The 21,163-nt window shown below is 37.3% G+C and overlaps 1 protein-coding gene across 7 annotated transcripts in view; it reads right to left on the bottom strand.

Annotated features, from left to right (window-relative positions):
- Positions 1 to 14,680, bottom strand: part of inpp4ab (inositol polyphosphate-4-phosphatase type I Ab) — a 56,634-nt gene extending 41,954 nt beyond the window's left edge. For all 7 annotated transcript variants that reach the window (XM_052559084.1, XM_052559087.1, XM_052559088.1 and 4 more), the window contains exon 1: positions 14,555 to 14,680. The gene's annotated coding sequence lies outside the window, so the exon portion shown is untranslated. The remainder of the gene's footprint in view (positions 1 to 14,554) is intronic.
- Positions 14,681 to 21,163: the final 6,483 nt, after the last annotated feature.

Genomic DNA, 21,163 nt, shown 5'->3' with positions numbered 1-21,163 from the left:
AGTTTTAAAAACTTTTAGCGGGAGCCCTTTCATAGCCTGTTGTTCCTCCTTTCGGTCAGCAGCAAACATGTATCTGTCCCGTTGTAAGAAGCGAGCGATAGCGCTAGTCCAGCTGATGATAATTAAGAGAGAAGCAAGGAAGAAGACGCTACCCTCAGGTCCAAAGAACAATTTGGTGAATTCAGGCTGGTTACCTTACTCTAACGCTAATATAGCTTCCTTTTTAGAAGGCCCCTTAAATGCTTGCTATTAACTTGTTTGAAGGTGGTTCTTCTCAAAATTGACAGCGGTGTGTTCATGACACTAACATTAACCATTCAACTTCGAATTGATTCCGTAATCTTCCGGTAACAGTAGGCTAACTTTACGTTCGCCAGCGCATGACGAGGTTTTGATTCAGACTGCCGAAAGAGAAGAGGAGAAGATATACGGGTCCGTTGTGAATGTGTCTGTGAGAGCAAATACAGTGTAGTTACAGTAACTACAGTAGGTGCATCAGAAATTATTAAACCAGAGGGGACATGTAAATAAATGTGAGCTGAACACGCGTTTTTTTTTTTTTTTTTTTTTTTTTTTTTTTTTACATATTGTTTCAAAGCAGCTTTACAGACATAACAGGAAAATGTTGAAATAATATAGTTAAATACGAGTAGGTAATACCTATTGCTTGACAAATAAAAAAAATATATAAATTTCTCATTTTTGCCTATGTAGGAGATCCCTGTTTATTATAATTCTAATTCTAATGATGACATGAGTAATGATACATGGTGATATTATTAATACACATGCTTATTCTTTCTCTGTCTCTCTTTCTGCCTACAGATACCTGAAAAAGGTGAATGCTGTAGCAGCAAAGTGTGGGACTACTTCTGCAAATACTTTAACTTTAGTATTATAATTTATTTACAGTGCACACACAGACTGTTAAAACCAGTTTCAACTGGAAAAAAGTAAAAGTGTTAAATGTTTAAAACCAGACTGTTTTTTGATCATTAAAAAATCTATACTTTTGATGTGCAATTGTTTAGTCATTGAGACCGTAATCTAAGGCTTTTTTTTTTTGTAAATAAATCCCTTCTGGAAAATGGTTTATACAGCCCACATACATAGAACAGGCAGATATTTTGCTATTGAATGTTGTGTAAGTGCAGTTTACAGGAAATGGGTCTAATATCCAGTTTATTTTCAAAATCAAAATATCGGCTTATAAATCGGCTATTTTCGAGTTAATATCGGCATCGGCCCCCAAAAATCCATATCGGTCGGGCTCTAGTTTTTGTTAGTTTGTCCTGTCTTTAGTTATATTCCTGCAATCAGTTTCACCAGGGACGAATTGCTGGACATTCGGCAACACACATCTCCCGCAGTGTTAATTTTGACACGAAATTTTAATTTAGTTTTAGTCTTAGTCTTTTGACTATAATTCTTTTTAGTTTTAGTCAAGTTTTAGTCATCTGATTTGTTTTAATTTTAGTCTTATTTTAGTCGACTAAAATTGCTTGGTATTTTAGTCGACTAAAATTGCTTGGTATTTTAGTCGACTAAAATTGCTTGGTATTTTAGTCGACTAAAATAAGACTAAAATCAATAACAGATTTACTAGACAATTTTTTACAGCTGGTATAGGAAACAAACTTAACCAAAATATATAAAACACAAATTCAACTTTATTTCAACACAACTGTGTCTTTATTTCGATTCAAAAGCTTTTATGCAGCAACAAACACTGTCATGATAATGTAAACAATAACTAGCTGCCAATTGACCATCAATAAAAGAAAAATAACGTTAGGTCCAGGACCTTAAAGCTTACAGCTGAGCTGAACAATAAGTGCATACATTTAAAGTAAATATTTAATAAGTTGGGTGGATAAAAAAAAGTAACAAGATTTTATAAGGTATTAATTTGTCTAGCAATATTGTATGTTTTAAATACTACAATATTGCTAGATTTGTATGTATAATGATAGGATGTGAACATTCATGTTTCACATGACTAATATAGAAATATTTGTGATTTTGTCAACAAGTAGAACATTATTAAATATACTAAACATTAGTATTAATCAAATGTATTTATCATGATATTACGTATTAGTATTGTGCTCGCATCTAATTTGAAGAAGGGGCTATTTTACAGTACTTTTCAGTTCGTAATATTTAATGCTACAACATCTACGCACTGCACTATTCCAATTTTGCTTAGCTCAATAAACAAAAGAACATCGTTGTGAAATTACATTTGAGAAAATGTCCGGGTGGCTCGTCTGTAAATGTCTTTTCAAATTGGTTGTGTTCTTGCCACGAATGAGCGCTCTGCGTGCTTTACACTTTGTTTTGTTTTGTTCGTCGTCAAACGTGAAGTGAGCTGTGGACATTTTGTCGCTCTTTTAGACAGTAGGGACTTTAAGCAACAGCTGCGAATGGAACGGCTACAGCGACCGGAAGTTTGCCGTCACACCGCTGTAGCCAAGAACGTAAAAGTCACTAAGCAACGGTAAAACAGAACAGCGCAACGCAGCATTAATTAATTTATTGAGATCCAAAAAAATATATAATTTAAAAAAGCAAGAGAAGGATTGCTTTTGGCGTTAAATGACAATCTTTTGTCAGAAGAGGAGTTTTTAATATTGTATGATGTAAATAAGTCTAAAAACATAACATTTATTTACCTAACCTCTCACGTTGTAGCGACTCCGGCAAATCAGCTGTTCTCCCGTAGTAGACCGTTAAATTAGAAAGTCACAAAGTAGCAGTTAAATTCGCGCAGGCGCAATACAACGCCAGAATGGCGTTGCCGTTCCACCAGAGGCTGTTGCTTAAAGTCCCTATCACCTCTTCGAATGCCGACTTCCCGGGAGCTCATAAAAACTGAAAACCTTCGCTTCACGTCTCAATAAGTCAGGCTCTGATTGGTTCTCTTCTCTCATGCAGTCTGTTCTGTTTTGCCGGTTCTTTTGCTCATTCCTCGCATCTCTCCCGTCTGCTGATTTGATTTTCGTCACAGTCTATTTTCGTCTCGTCCTTTATTCGTTGACGATAATGTCAATCAATTTAGTCATAGTTTTAGTCTCCATCAGTGCCTTCTATTTTAGTTTTCGTTTCGTTTTCGTCGGCAAAAATATATTCGTGACGAAAATAATGACGAAAATATTTAGTCAACGAAATTAACACTGATCTCCCGATATATCACCGGATTTCGACTATTCTGATGTTTTGCTGGACATTCTTGTCGGGGGAGCGGCTGCGCTGATCACACGCTTCAAGAGGACGCGCAGACGGGGAAAAAGAGCTGGCACGCTCGTGAGAATCAGAAAACGCAGATTTTGAACGCCGTTGCCTAGCATCCATCTGGCAAATCTCCACTCTCTACCCAACAAAACGGATGAAATGCTTCTGCTCTCTCGGACAAATAAGGATTTCTCACACTCTGCTGCTCTGCGTTTCACAGAAACTTGGCTGAATGACGCCATACCGGACAACAAGCTCCATCTGCCGGACTTTCAGCTGTTTAGAGCGGATCGCGAAGCAGAATCAACGAGGGAAATCGCGCGGCGGCGGGAAATGCTTTTACATCATTGAACGGTGGTGTACAGATGTAACTGTGTTAAAGAAGATGTGCAGAAACTAAAATCAGCTAAACCTGTATTAAAGACTGTAAAAAAGATGGACTAATGAAGCAGAGCAGGATTTACAATCTCGTTTTGACCTCACTGACTGGAGTATTTTTGAAGCTGCTGCCACCGTTCTGGATGAACTCACAGAGACTGTAACATCTTATATCAGTTTCTGTGAGGATATATGCATTCCTACAAGGACTCAACTAAATTACAACAATGACAAACCTTGGTTCACTGCAAAACTCAGACAGCTCCGTCAGGCCAAAGAAGATGCTTACATGAAGGGGGAAAATGTCTTGTATAAACAGGTTAAATACACACTGGAAAAGGAGATCACAGTGGCAAAGAGAATTATTCTGAAAAAATAAGGACTCAGTTCACTTCAAACGACTCTGCATCAGTGTGGAAAAGTCTAAAGGAGATCACCAATTATAAGACACCAGCACCCAGCACTGTGGAGAATCAACGACTGGCAGACAATCTGAACGAGTTTTACTGCAGGTTTGAAAGAACACCCATCACCTGCCCTGAACACCTCCCCAAACAACCGTTCACACCATCCACAACTCCTGCAACCCATCCTGAACACATCTCCAAATCAAGCGATCTCACCATTCACACCTCCTGCATCCCAGCAATTCAAATAAACGAGGATGTGGTGCGCCAAGTCTTCCGGAAGCAGAAAAGGAAAAAAGCACCCGGCCCAGATTGTGTTACACCAGCCTGTCTGAAATCCTGTGCTGACCAGCTGGCCCCAATCTTCACACAGATCTTCAACAGATTGCTGGAACTGTGGAACTGATCGCTGGAAGTCCCTTCATGCTTCAAATGCTCCACCATCATCCCTATCCCAAAGAAATCTAAAATTACAGGACTAAATGACTACAGGCCAGAGGCTCTAACGTCTGTAGTCGTGAAGTCATTTGAAAAACTGGTGCTGGCCCACCTGAAGGACACCACTGGGCCCTTGCTGGATCCTCTTCAGTTTGCCTAGAGAGCAAACAGGTCTGTTGACGATGCAGTAAACATTGGACTGCATTATGTTCTGCAACACCCAGATAGACTGGGGACTTATGTGAGGATCCTGTTTGTGGACTTCAGCTCGGCCTTTAACACGATCATCCCAAACCTCCTCCTGCCCAAACTAACTCAGCTCTCCGTGCCCACCTCCGTCTGTCAGTGGATCGACAGCTTCCGGACAGACAGGCAGCAGCTAGTGAGGCTGGGAAAATACACATCCAGCACCCGTACAATCAGCACCGGAGCTCCCCAGGGCTGCGTTCTCTCCCCACTGCTCATCTCCCTATACACTAACGATTGCACATCTAAGGACCCTTCTGTTAAGCTCCTGAAGTTTGCAGATGACATCACTCTCATCGGCCTCATTCAGGACGGTGACGAGTCTGCTTACAGACAGGAGGTTAAAGAGCTGTCTGTCTGGTGCAGTCTCAACAACCTGGAGCTTAACACACTCAAAACAGTGGAGATGATTGTGGACTTCAGGAGAAACCCCCCTGCACTTCCCCCACTCACCATCATGAACAGGACTGGGACTGCAGTGGAGTCATTTAGGTTCCTGGGCACCACTATTTCTCAGGACCTGAAGTGGGACATTCACATCGACTCCATTGTGAAAAAGGCCCAGCAGAGGTTGTACTTCCTTCACCAGCTGAGGAAGTTTAACCTGTCACAGGAGCTGCTGAAACAGTTCTACTCCACCATCATTGAATCCATCCTCTGCACTTAAGTAACTGTCTGGTTCAGCTCAGCATCTAAATCTGACCTCAGAAGGCTACAGAGGGTAGTCCGGACTGCTGAGCGAATCATCGGCACAACCCTCCCTTCTATTCAAGAACTGTACTTATCCAGAGTGAGCAAAAGGGCTGGCAAAATCACTCTGGACCCCTCACATCCAGCACACTCCCTCTTTGAACTGTTGCCACCTGGTCGACGCTACAGATCACTGAGCACCAGAACGAGCAGACACAGGAACGGTTTCTTCCCTCAGGCAATCCATCTTATGAAAAGCTGATAATAACTGTGGAACACACTACACTATTTATATACACATACACTTATTTATCTAACACACATACTTAGCGTACTAAGTTTTTTGCTCTGTCGCTGTTATGTTGCATTGCGGAGCTTCTGTCACGAAAACAAATTCCTTGTATGTGTGACCATACCTGGCAATAAAGCTCATTCTGATTCTGAAAGAAGATATTTTGAAGAATGTGGGTAACCAAACAGTTGCTGGTCCACATTGCATTTGATAGTAGCAAAAAATACTATGGAAATCACTGTGTACCAGCAACTGTTTGGTTTTCCACATTCCTCAAAATAGCCTTTATCACGCACTGCTCTTGACTGAATACATTTTATACAGTTGCTTTAGGAATCAGTTTATATAGTGTTTTATTTTTATATTTGTTCAGTAAATATCTTAAATTCTCCTGCTAAATATTGTACCTGGAAATAAAGCACTGTTTGTTTTTCTTGTATATTATGTGTAGTTGTAATTAGGGCTGTGCGATATGGCCAAAATTTCATGTCCCGATATAGCTAATTTGCTATCCCAATAACGATATAGCAATTTTTCTGTTAATTCAGTTTATGAATAGTCTTTATAAAATTGCAATGTGGAAATGCAGTTTGAAATGATACAAAACAAATAAAGGTAGTATGGACTAAATATGTATTTTATTTAGAACCTTTTTTTCAAGCAAGACTGTTGGTCATGTTAACACCTGCCATTAAAATATTTCAACCCGCTATTATCGACCGTGTAGATATGCTTGGCAACAGCAGAAGTGATCTCCTTCCATCTGCGGGAGCTATGGCTATATGGTGTGCCACGGGTAAAAGCCTGTGGAGCTGTTCACATATTTCATATTTTGCGCATTCAGGTTCGTTATTACCAATGTAGGCTTGCGGTACGCGCGGTCATAATGGAAGCGCGGTCCGCACCGCATTGAGTTAAAAACATTTCAACTTATTCATCCGTTTTAGGCGTCCATGCAACAGAAGTCGCCCCTCTTAGGTACAAGCTCCTCGGTTTGGGTTGGCTGGTCATCTTGTTGAGAATTACCCTGGTCTAAACCGCGTCTACTACCGTCTTCCTTCATGTTTGTTTATGTATTGCAGCGTGCATGGGCATGCTGTTGCGTGAGGTGCATCTTGACGTAAAATTCTGCCATAAACGCCTTATCGTGGCGTAAACGATAGAGCCTTATATAAAACGATAGATATTTTCTATCGTCCAGACTATATATTTCGTCATATCGCCCAGCCCTAGTTGTAATGTGTATCTTTGTCATTCTTTTATCTTTGCCATTAAAAAATAAGAACAAAGATTTTTATCTTTGGCCTAAATATCTGCCATTCTTTTATTTTATTTTTTTTACATTGAAAAGCTTTGTCTTTATAATAGGGAAATTAGTTTGGCTGTAATGCTCAGAAAACTTGCAAAATAGTAAAACCAACATGACAAAGAATTTTGATAAAATCGTGATATTTCTACAAAAAAAAAATAAAATAAAAATAATTTGCGATATGATACTTTTTCCATATCACCCACCACTACGGTCCACTACGGGCATAGGACACACACGGGCTTTCCTCCTCACCAACAACATTAAACACAGTGTCTACACTGGATGCGAGTGACAATGGTCTACAATGGAAGAGGCACAGCGCAACAAAACCAGACATTAAACTGATGCCTTGTTCTATTTGTGGCATAATGACACAAACTTAAAATGACTTGCAACAGTCGCTTTGTCGCATCCAGTGTACAGTAGAGCTTCTGTGGTGCATCTGGTATGGACACATTGAGTAGGGCTGTCACCTTTAGTTCGAAAATCGATTGCACAATCTAGCCTAAGTTCGGTTACGTTCAATAAAAAAAACACACATGGCCTGTTCTCAATTCCATTTAAAGTTAAATTTTTTTGAACAGTTGTTTGCAATGGATTGAATCATTATTTAAAATAATCTTGGAGATTTTTGAATTGCCTAAATCATAAATACAGCCGGGTTGAAGCCTGCAGTGATGTTTTTCTTTTGTTATGGCAGTCGTCCCCTCTGCATATAAATTTTTTCGAGAATGTTGCACTCCTGTTGCTGTTCTGCACGAAACTTCATACCAATAAATTAGAAATATTGCTGACTTGTGCGTTTCCAGCTCTCTCTTTGCATTTGTCCGTTATTTGACGTTGAAAAAGGAAACGTTTTTTTTTTTTTTAGACATGGAAAATCGATTTTACAATCGATTCAATGAACACTTAGGTCTTAAAAAATAGAAAATGATTTATTCACAAAAGTGACAGCCCTAACAGTCAGTGAAGCCGAGAGCAAGATATGCCCTGTCATATGTTCTGCCGTTAGCTTTTGAATGACCAGCATCTGTCTGGGTCTGTGCGCCATCATCTATGGCTTTTCTCTTCCCTTTCACAAACCGATTCATCTCCCATTCTAAGTTACGTCCATTGACTGTTTTACTTCTTTTCTTTTTCTGCTGATGGCCCACGCACCCACACTTTGAGAACCATAGCTTTAAAAAGACTTTAAATAAATAAATAAATAAATAAAGAATATATATTTTTACCTTATTATATATATATATATTATTTCAAGGTCGAAGTCTTCAGTAATGAAACGCACCGTAACACTGCTTGAGTAATTTCAATGTGCCGTTTTGGAGTACGTTCATATTATATATACACACTTTCAAACATTTCCGTGCATAGGGTTGACAGGTTTTCACACCAAAACCCACAAAATTGCTACTTAAAACTATCCCAATCATGTTTCAAGGGGGGTCCACCAGTATTCCAGGGGGTAAAATACACGTTTTGTGGAAGGCTTCCCCAAACCGCAGACTTGGCAACCTTGTAGCCGACTTGCAGTATTGTATACCGTACACACAGCTTCAATGGAAGGACTGAGAGCTCTTGGACTAAATCTAAAATATCTTAAACTGTGTTTCAATGATAAAAGGAGGTCTTACTGGTTTGGAACAACAGGAGGGTATGTTACTAAATGACATAATTTTGCTATCTGGGAGAACTAACCCTTTAAGTGCTGACAGCATGGGCTGTGTGTCCTCCATCAGCTGCCAGTACTCATCCTTCAACTCCAGGATCCTGGCATCTTGAAGCTACGTCACGGTTCAGTCCGACAGCACAGCAACAAAACAGCCCACCGCTGCTCCACCAGCCGATCAAACATCTTGCACACGCTTTGGTTGCTGTAGTGCTGTGATTAAAGTGGCTAACGAGTTTACTAGCCACTGATATTACCCGATACAGATAGTAATCATTTATGGCCAACTGGGGGGTGTGTGCAAAGCAGGCAACGGAAATCCAGGGCACTCTGGTGGGACTGTTGGCAGCTACAATATCGACTGCGTTGTCATGAACGCATGCAATAACTCTTGCCTTTTAAGTCCCCACTGCTCTACAGCTCCATTCATTTTTGTCAGCTGTATGCTGGTCTGGCAGGCTTTCTGTGAGCAGGACCGCGGAGTTAATTTGCCAGTCATCACTGATGTAGTGGCAGGTTATGGTGATGTAGCTCTCAGCAGTCCAGCAGTCTGTAGTCTCTAGCAACTCTCTCAGCTTTTATCAATTTTTTTAACGGCTGCTGCTTTCGTTCTTTGTAGTGAGTTTCTACCAGTCTGGTGATGGTACGTCGTGATGGAATTTGATATGCTGGTTCCAATAAATTTATCAGTTCTCGAAAACCATTGCCCTCAACAACACTTAAGGGCAGAATATCCATCTCAATGAACTTGCAGATCCCTTGGGTAATTTTCTCTGCTCGATGTGCATAATAGCTCAGAGTCCATGCTAAATCCGACTTGACGCTAGGTTGAGTCTGAGAGCAGGATGCACCGCCACCGACATTAACCAGGATCAGATACTTTTTGTTAAAGTGGTACATCATTTGAGTGGTGGCGTGTTGTTGGCATCGCATTGGCATCGTTTTCATTGAACTATTTTGCTTTTTAAATCAAAATGGTCCCACACCACACTTCGCCGTGACCTCTTCATGATTATTCTTTTGAAATCAAAACGGAAGATCACAGATAACCGAGTATGGTGTCAAATATGCTGCCAAAACTTGTTGCCACACAGTGAAATTCATTTAATTGCTTCAAGACTCACACTACGCAATGCAACCTGCATTAAATAAAAAAAATGCATTAGATTAATCGATAACAAAATAACGTGATCGACAGAATTATTAACGATCAATTATCGATCATCGATTAATCATACCCATCCCTAATCAGGTCAAGTATAGAAATTCTACATTGATTTATGAAACATGGTTCTGAAACAAATGGTATCATTGCATCCCTAACTAGATGTTGATGCAATGATCATTAGGTTATAGGTGCCTAAGAGGTTTCTTTTTAAAAAAAGGATGAAAACAAAACAATGTGCATGTTTTGGCTTCCGCAATTCATTTGGATGACACCCTTAGTGGAATGTAAAGGGGAAAAGCAATGGAATGTGAAGAGGGAATTTCCCTACTCTTTATTTACATGTAAGAGAAAGCTTGAGATTTTGTTTAAAGTCAATTGTAAAAGTTAAATTATGTTATCTATAGGAAAACATTAAAGAAAAGTGAAGTGACGTTTGGCCAAGTATAGTGACCCATACTCAGATTTTGTGCTCTGCATTTAATCCATCCAAGTGCACACACACAGTAGTAAACACACTCACACCGTGAACACACATCCGAAGTTGGGGGTTCCATGCCTTGCTCAAGGGTCTCACCTCAATTCGTGATATTGAGGGTGGAAGAGAGGGCTCCCCCCACCAACAATCCCTGCTGGACCTGAGACTCGAACCCGCAACCTTCAGGGTTACGACTCTCTAACCATTAGGCCACGACTGCCCACTGAAGAATTAGCAAGTACAGAACACTGCAACTAAAGAATCGTTTAAAACAGAGTGTTTACCAGGAAACGGGTTAACAAGAAGTGGGCAGTGGAAATGCATATGTGCAAGTAATTGCAGCTGAACCAGGATGTTTTGCAGCTTGTAAGAGGTCTGGTTTGTCTGGGTCTGGGAAGTTGTTTGTCACTTGCAGCAGAAGCACTACTATGAGGAAGTAGATAAAAATGAATCAAGGTACTCAACTTGGATGATCACATTCTCTATTCTGGACTATGATGCGATGACTTTTATTCTATACTGAATACTTGTGTTTTTACTAGAAAAAGAGTTTTACTAGACCCTGACCTACAGCATACTCTCTAACATAAAAAAAACAAACAAAAAAAATTATATATATATAATTACCAATCACTGAATCTAGTACACTTGTTCAGCATGCTTCACTATGACTAACAAGGAGGACGACTCTGAAGGTCATCAGGAAATGACTTAGCTCTCCACTGATACACAGAAGCTAGTCAGGTATTGAGCTCCTATTTCACAGAAGCACATGCGGGAAGAGAGAAATGCAGAGATTGCTAGGTTCCATGACTCTATTCTGGTATCAAACTAGCTAAAATTACTGTATTTAGCCCATTTAGGTTTTGTGGGGTCTTGAGTGAAATGAACATAATATGTGCCATTTGTAATGTATTAAAACAACATCAACAACAACAAAACTGTAGAGAAGAAAATAATAGTAACCTAATTTATGGTAGTAGGGCATGCTTGGTGGGTTGTTAAGCCAGAATGTCACATTTTTACAGAGCTATAAAAGGTACACGAGCTACTAGAGCATTTGGCCTCATTTTTATGCATATTCAGAGTTTAACATTTAGCACAATTATAAAATCATTTTATGTCTTTGCACTGATTAGTTAGTATCAAAACTATAAAATAGTACATTAGTGGTCATTATAAAACAGAGCAGCTGTTTCTGATAAAGAGTTTCATATTTACTATATTCGTCCCAAATTGCTTTCAAGACTCCATCATGCACATGAATGGAGAACAGAACATTTTGTGGAAATCATCATCTGGACCACAATTACATAACATTCTTGCCTCAACATATAGCATATGTTAGAGGACCCTTTCCACACCGTCACATTTACAATCATACAAGTGCTTTTACAGGGCAAAAATAGAAGCAAACAGACCTTTTAGTTCCACACTTTTTTATATCCAAAGAAATATCAATATTAATGCAGGCCTGTGTTGCATAACTAGTGGGCAAGTCTTGGGAATCGCCACGGCATAAGTTCAACAAAACATGCTCCACTAATCGGTTCTGATCTGCTCCCAGCCTGCAGGCAGAGATGAAGAAGCTGAGTCATTATAGATATAACAAGAAGATCCTAATTTGATTCCATGTGAACCACAGCATGTATCCCATCATGCATCTCAGTTCAGCTCAGCATGAGCCCCTTGGTGTTCAGCATGCAACAGAAGCTTAGAATAAAATGTTACCAATTTAAAGATAAAAAAAAAAAAAAACTCTCTTCTAAATAAAGATGATTAGTCTAGTTCTGATAAATATTTGATAATAACTGACTTTTTATTTAAACTTAATTAATGACCCCCCCCCCCCCCCCCCCCACACACACACACACACAGTTTACATAACCTCAGGGGTAAAGTGCTTCCCAGGCTAGACCTAATGGTCTCTAGGAGCCATAAGGAAAAAATAGATACTCTGAAAACCTGGAACAGGGCTGCAGCATCTCTTGAGGATACTGCCAATCTTTAAGAGAATAACATGTCTGTGACTGAAATTCTCAGTCTGAAAATCTTTTGAAGGTGCCTTTTCGGTTAGTGAAGGGGAATAATCAAACAGCTCACACCGCCGGAGGAAAGGGTTATATCTGACTCACAGACATGACTGATTGTAACAGGCTATGACATGACACTGATCACAACATGTTACAGTTACATCATTTTTATCAGCCATCTAAGCAGGTTTACAGTAGTAGTTTGGTTTTCTTGGCTCTTTTGGTCTGGACCAAAAAAAGTAAATGATGGGTTTATTAGGGCTGCAACAAAAAAATTATAAATCAATTTATCTAATGATTATTATGACGATTAATCATTGATTATTACGACGATTAATCGTCGATTATTTCACTGATTAATCTGTAGACTTCAGTTGATTAATCAGCTTTTGCAATTAGTTAAAATATTGAGTTATATATATTCTAACACATAAATGAAGGTAGTCACATTAATCATATTATGTAATTACCAATACAGTTTAATTGAACTATTGACCATAGTGAATGAAAAATTGTTCAGTTAAGTGCACCCCCGATTGGATGCGTGCATTTAGCCTAACAACATTGTTTTCAATGATCGGCAAGTTTTCAAAATACACATCATATTTTGTGAAATTACCAATCATCCAAACTAAGGTGTGCTGAGATAAATGTGCTCAATGTACATGTGTATACAGTGGTATTTTTGCCAGCTGATAACTCACTAACAGATTATAAAAAATATCTCAGTTGGACACATGGAAATCTGCTGTAATGAGACGGCCGTTCTGATCCCTGTAACCAAACTGTCATGGCCAACAATAGCCCCTATGACGAGAAGAACCATGTACAGATTGTACGCTTGAACATTTTGGCCTTTTTCAGGTCACATCTTGTGACATTACATCCTGTTTTTGGTTCATTTAGATGTCTTAGGTACACAGCTTTCATATTTCAGTCAAACTGCAAACCTGCCAAGTGTATATCATGCCCTAAAACACAACCCAATTTATGTAGACAAACACGTCTTTCTTTGTTTCACTTATTAAAGGGGATTTTTTTTTTTTTTTTTTTTTGCTGATGTAAAGTAACTGAAAAACAAGACATATATTATATAACCATAAAGCCAAGAAATGAATCTTCTACTTGATTTTACAGGGCCTGACTTGTACAGTCATGAAGTCTTAATGCAGAACGCCACTTAATGCTGCTGTGTGGTGCCTGCACATGGCCCAGACTACAACAAATCCCCAACCGAAGTGTGATCAAGCACACTGCATTTGAACTGTACTTATGCAACAGCCTGCCAGCTTCATGAAATATCAAACTCCAACCAGAAGCAAACCAGTCCAAACCTCTTAGGACTTTGTTTATGGAAGGAATTTCTGGTTATCAGACAAAACTTATGAGATTTTCTAAAGTGCCAATTATTAGCTGAACTTTAAATATAAGTCTAACTTTTTAAAAACAAGTCTCACTCTAATTCTTGCAAATATGCAGAACATGCTACCAAACGGAAAAACAACAACAAAAACATTTGCCTGTAAACAAACAGAAATTAGCCATTGCACTCCATTGCATCAACATTTCTATTTGGAGTTATCTTTATATAAAATATAATAAACTGGTTTAACCAAACGCAAACATCTTATAAAATTGCATCTAGAGTATAAAAAAAGTACCCTGTCATATATCATATCTTCCTAAAACACAATTTGGATATTAAAGGGTTAAGACATTAAACATCCAATTAAGCAATGACATATATAATTAATTTTAACAAGTTTGCAAGGCAATTACAGATGCACTGGGATTTAGTCAAATCATGGACAGCTCAGAATGGCCCTGTTTCGCTGTCATAGTACATTTTAAACGTGAGATCAGCGAACACTGGCCTTTCAGGTCACACCGCATGCATAACGTCACATACCTTCACCCTCTGCCTATGAAAGACGTTTCAGTGTTTCCCCCAAATAAACATTAGTAGCTTTCGATTTGGCAGGCAGTGTCAGGAGGTTATTTTACAGAAAATTCCGAGCGCGATTATAAGATGATATCGCAGCCAAGTCATACAAACAGCTTACAAATGTAACTTATCTCCAGTTCGCCTCCCTGCGCACTACAGAGAATACAAACAACACAGATTACTTTATGGTTATTTCTCTGGTTGTGTAACCAACAAAGAACCTCGAGACTGACTGTTCCGAATGTTTCACAAACCAAATGTACTTACATCTCAGTGGGCGCTGTGTTAATCCATATTGCCCTCAGAAGAGTTGTTATACATGCTAGCTCTGTTGCCAAATTCCGGAGCGCTGCTTCTCGCTCTTCTTTGCTTTGCGCTGCAGCATAGTGTGGCCCCGCCCTTATGTGCGACGTCACCCCGCTCGGCCCCGCCTTTCCCACGCGCTCTCTCCGCAACTACACGTGCGGACACAAACACGAAATATTATCCAAGACAACGCAGTGATAAAAAATAAATAAAAATAAAACAATATAATAGTTGAAAATACTGGTTTGCATTTAATTCGTTTAATTATATTTGTGACATTTATTTTAATTGGACACTAAGTGTTTTTTTTGAAGAGAGGCAGTATATCTCTGATTATGATTAGTTTACAAATTATACTGATGAGATTGATCCTCGTTTCATAGTGCAATGCTTTTATCTGCAACCACAAATCTTATTCCTCACAAAATATGTGAGGTCATGGGTTCCAAAAACGATATTGCCATCTTGTGGATGCTTGTTAAAAAACAGTCACAGTCACAGTTTTCATTTAATTTTATTTCACTTTCTGTTTGTAGTAGCCTAACAATTTTTTTTAATCGTATTAGACGATGCAGGTTGGAAACAATGTTATATCATGAAATATAAAGAAGAATCAGGTGTTCATATTTTTCATTATAAAATCATTTTAGTATACAAAATGATTTGAGACTTAATCAAAAGCAGTCTCTTTTTTCTTACAATAACATGACAATAAATAATCAATATAAGGGAGACTAGGGCTGGTTGTCATACTTCTTACTCCAGTAAATATTGCTCAAATTAAGTTTTATTTAATTATACTTTGGAAGAAGACACAGTTCATACATTCAGTAGTGTGGCTTGTTGTCACAATAAATGATGTAAATAGCCACAATTCTGCTGTATGTTTTATAGGACATTTAGCAAAAATATAAACAGTAAAATCATAAAATCATGAAACAAAAATGTAGAGGTAACGGAAATATAAATCCATTATTTGGGGTCAACAAATTATTAATATTAATTAACACTAAATATGATTTAACTCATGATGTATGTTCCAGAAGAAGAGCATTTGTTAATTGTTAAATCTATAAAGAAAGCTAATACAGCTGACACATTTGTACTTATGGACATCAGAAGATGTCGATTAAAAATCTCACTTTAGATAGCAGGTGCATCTACAATAAGCTCAGTAACAGACTGTTATTTTAGAGAGAGAAGTGAACCTCAAAGGTCTTTCTTAGCCTCAAGATCAAATTAACACTGCAATACTATTATTTATATGAATAGCCTAAACTGGTTCATGAATATTTTCTTAGGTGGATAGATAAAAGTTTTCATACCACATATTTACATAGATGCATGCGAATGTGTATTTAATATAAATGTGACCCTGGACCACAAAACCATCCTTAAGTCGCTTGGGTATATTTTTAGCAATATCAAAAAAAAAAAAAAAAAAAAAAGAAAAAAGAAAAAGAAAAAGAAAAAGAAAAATGTATGGGTCCAAATGATTGATTTTTCCTTTATGCAAAAAATACATTACTATATTAAGTAAAGATCATGTTCTATGAAGAGATTTTGTACATTTCCTACCGTAAACATATCAAAATGTAATTTTTTTCTTAGTAATATGCAATGCTAAGAACTTCATTTGGACAACTTTAAAGGCGTTTTTCTCAGTATTTACAATATATATATATATATATATATATATATATATATCAGATTCCAGATTTTCAAATAGCTGTATCTCTTCCAAATATTATCCTAACAAATTCCTAATCTCAAATTTAAGAAAAATTATCCTCATGACTGGTTTTATTGTCCAGGGTCACAAATGTGTATTTGATTAAAATTCCTACAATATTTTAAATTGTTCTCTGATGTCCACAGAGTGTGTACGCAAAGTTTTATCTCAAAATACCCAACAGATAATTTTTTATAGCTTCATGAAATTGTCACTTTTGGGGTATGAGCCAAAACTGTTTATGTGTTTGACCCCTTTAAATGAAAATGAGCTGGTGCTCCCGCCTTCTATCCAGTGTTGACAAGTCCGCGGTTTTCCAGCGGAATTTGGCTACTTTAACACTGTTGCCGCGTGTTACTTTTCATGTCCACGGGAGGCTTTTGTTGCGAAAACCTGGCAACCCAGCTCCCTTCTAAGAAGAGAGCAGAGCTTCAAAAGCGCATGCTCACAGGCTGCTGGTGACCGTGTGTTACTGACCTCACACATTGCTTCCAAACACAATTTTTAACTACCACATTCCTATCATTCTGTTAGGCAGCATTAGTGAAAACAAGGAATTGTCAGTGGTAGCTTTAGCAACATTAGCCTGACAGTGAGCCAAGAATCTCTTTTGGAAAAAAAAAAAAAAAAAAAAAAAATGGTGCTTACTTTGTCCGGAGGAGTCTGGACGTTTTTGCACTAAGCGTTATCAGAATCAGAATCAGAATGAGCTTTATTGCCAGGTATGTTTACATATACGAGGAATTTGTTTTCGTGATAGAAGCTCCGCAGTACAACAGAATGACAGTGACAGAACATAAAACACATAATAAAAGAATACAAAAATACAAAAAGTAGGTAAGGAATGACAATATACAAATTGATAATTGTAGGCAGGTATATTACAAAAAGCGGTTATGTATGTACAGGTATACTATGTGTCAAATGTAAGTGTACACTAAGTATGTGTCTTAGATAAATAAGTGTATGTGTATATAAATATAAAGTGTAGTGTGTTCCACAGTTATTATCAGCTTTTCATAAGATGGATTGCCTGAGGGAAGAAACAGTTCCTGTGTCTGGTCGTTCTGGTGCTCAGTGCTCTGTAGCGTCGACCAGGTGGCAACTGTAGGGGAATTTACAGTTAAAACCCAAGGACCAGATATGTCGCAATGAAGACCAGGAGTCAGAGATGAGTTCAATTAATAATAATAATTTTACTTGAAGAAAATAGTTTGCAATTTCATCAGCAGAAGTCAGCTTCAACACTCTCGAAGGAGTTCGCAGGCCGCCCCCAGTACAATACAAAATCAACCACAGTTATACCCTGACAGAGGATACTAATTGCGTCAATACATGAGTCAACAAAATTCTGATTGGTTCCAAAACCTAGATAAAACTCTCCAAAGACGTATATCTGATATGCTGGACACTGGCAGTTGATCGTTTGTCCTGGGACTGTCTGAGCTTCTCCCTGTACAGACAGATACTAACACACATACACAGAGAACTTATCTAATATTCAAGGCTTTCTAGCACTGGCGAGTGTCTTATCATTACGGTTGGATACACACACATAATATGTGGACATTAATCTTGAGGAAAAGAAATACAGCACACATAAGGTTACACATTTCACTCTTGCTATAACTTGATTAATAGTCAAACAAGAAATCATGTAATAAAATAATTAATATCAGTATGAAGGATATGGCAAATCGGCATCCACTTCTTCAGTCCCCCGTTTTAGATCAATGTGGGGTCTAATACCCCACATCTGGTCTAATAAATGAGGTCAGGTGTAGTTATGATGCATGCTAAGAATGCAGGCTGTTGGTCAACTTAAGCAGGTGCATATACTTAAGATCTCTGGTACTGGCTGACATTTCTAGTAATAAACACATTATTTTGTACAAAATACTTCCCATAATCATTCTTACTTCCCATATACATTCATCTACTTACTTAATCCCACAATATCGCCACTTGCACTAGTCTTTCTTCACATAATGTCTTTTCCAGTGAATTTTTCTGTGTGTCCCTCTACCTGGAAAAGTGTCCTCCATCCATATATACTTTCATCAACATATCTTTGTAAATACCTCTCTTCCTACTACAGCTACTTCACACTTACCCTCTAAAACAAAACATTTATCTAACAGCCTTAAGACTAAATTTGCATATTCATTAACCAGATTTAACAAATCATTAAAGAAAACCGCATACACTATAACCAATTCATTTTTTTTTTTTTTTTACCCTTAAGAAGGATATTTGCCTTATTTGTTTTCTTTTAGCATGTTTCATACAACTATGATGAATTTTTGTTAATTTGGTCATATCTTAAAATAAACTCATTACAATAAACGTATATATATTATTCTCTGGAAGCCGGGCTAAATGAATAACCACTGTTATTGCATTCCTGACATATGTCAGACCCTCAGTCACCTCACAGATACCAAATACAGACATTGCTTATAACCTAAATCCCAGTAAAGATACCCTTATTTCATGAAAATCTATAATTTTCCCCATCAATGGTACAATTATAGAGATTGATTATCTATTTTACCCTTTCATTCCAAACTTGGTGTTAAAAACACAAAATTAAACAAACCAAAAATAAGTAAGATCAATATTGAGCCATCTTAAAAAAATAAAAATAATCATAATCATAATTTCCTCGAAAACCTAGAGCAGTTCCTAGTTTATTACTTAATAGCCCTTTTTATTAAGTTTTACTTTCACCACGAATCCATTTGCAGTCATCATAGTTCACATGCTGCTTACACATACATTAACCATTAACCCAACTTGTCATTGTTAACAACATTTGATCAAAATTACATTTTAAGTATCGAAGTGTCTAACTTCAAAAATACACCTAACCTATCCACTTATTGTCATGCATGTATTTTATACCAGGACATTACTGTTAACCATACTCATTGCCTTATCATTACCCTTTTTTTTTTTTAAATGCAAATCTTGTCAATTATCATACCATATTACTGTACTCAGACTATATTAATGACACATTCAGAAGCAAATCCTCAATACCTCGTATGAAGTCAATTTAGTTCTCACTGTTTTGTCAGTGATAAATGCTTACACATCAGCTACGAGATCAATGTCTTTAAAACCCTCGTTCATGTTTGTCAATTGGTAGTGATATTTATTTACTCATAAATTATTATAAACTGAAAAAGAGCACACAGATTTCCCAATACTATTACTAAATGAACAATACTATTACTTAGTTCTAAACGCCCAAATATTTATTAAAGAGACATCCTCAGTTTCTGTAAATCTGTATTGAAACAGTATACATTATCAAAAAGCCCTGTCAGTGTTCACAATATTAATTTGATTTGACCTGACAGGTGTTCATAAGCAGCTCCATAAAGCCTATTACAATTGTTTTGTTCAAACTAAATTTATTATTATTATAATTTTTTTTTTTTTGCTGTGCTATTTCAATTAACTCATACCTCTTGTTATGGATTTGCTCCATTAAGGGGCTATCCACACGTTTTTGTTCAACTTATCTCTGTTCTACATAAACCACTACATAAAGCTTTTGCACTATATTACACAAGCAGGATTCACTCCTTTGTTTTCCCACCAGGCTTCTTTATGTGAGGGTGCTCTCTGGATAATTTGGTTAGTGACGTAGCCAATCTGTCACTGTTTTTCTGCCGTCAAGTCTAAAATATTTACCTTCACCATTCAAACAACAAAGTGTTAACTTGTTAAAATTTAGACCCTCATTTAAATTTAGGCATGGATTTTAAACCCATTTTGGACGGCAAACTTAAATTTCACAAATCCAATCATATAAACATTCTTTAACATATTAATCCAGAGAGTGATTTAAATCAGTATTATAAAAGACAAAACAAGTCATTATTACCAGTAGCAGACAGAGCTGGATAACCAATCCACTTAAAGCTCGTCCCATGTTTGGCATTGTCTTTTCATTAGTTTCACTCAGAATTATCGACTTCTGTAAAGTAATTTCACTTAACACATCTGTAATGATAAAACACTCATTCCAGAGGTTAGTGACTCAATTGAAACAAAACAGGAACAGAATTGTCCCCCAATAATATATATATATAGCCATCCTCATGCATGCACATACTTAACACATTTATATTTTAACAGCTCATATTTAAGGTTTTCCTTTTGGTATTAAATCGGAAGGATTTAAACTCAAACATTGTCTGTGCATTTTACCAAGTTTGTACCTAATCTCTTATCTAATCTCAAAGTTTGCCTGTTCATTAATGATTTTTATTTTGAGAAAAATCAGCTGGGTTGTTTTGGTCTTAAAATTATTGCTCTGTTTTGGTTACTCTTTCTTAGCAGGCCAATAATAGAAGAAGAGCACTATCCCTGCCTCCACTCAAGCACTCTCTCTCTCTCTCTCTTACTGTGCAAAATATTAATTATTTATTTATCTTGACAATTTTTGCCAAACTTTAACTTAATATAAAATTCATTACAGCATATAACCCTAAATTATTCAAATAAGTTAAAAATGTCAGTTTCTAGATCTAAAATCTCAGTTTAAACTGTTTAAAATACATAATGCTAGTAACATTTCTTTAAAATTGTTTTTACCTTACATGCTTAATTCCCTTAACCTTTGTTATCTAAACCATCTCTTGATTAAGCAGAAGCAGTCTTCATTTTTAGCCACCACCATATCTTGTAATCATCTTATGCCATGCCTAATGACCTGCATGAGTAAAGACTATGATATAGACATATTAGTTCAATATCATTTTAGCCTCATAAGAAATTTTTGTCTCAAAATAATGGCTGTCATCACATGGTCTCAGATGGTTCTT

Source organism: Carassius gibelio, chromosome B6 (assembly GCF_023724105.1).
Source record: "Carassius gibelio isolate Cgi1373 ecotype wild population from Czech Republic chromosome B6, carGib1.2-hapl.c, whole genome shotgun sequence".
Classification (NCBI taxonomy): domain Eukaryota; kingdom Metazoa; phylum Chordata; class Actinopteri; order Cypriniformes; family Cyprinidae; genus Carassius; species Carassius gibelio.
Note: the sequence above shows the minus strand (reverse complement) of the source record. Positions and strands in the feature narration are given on the sequence as shown.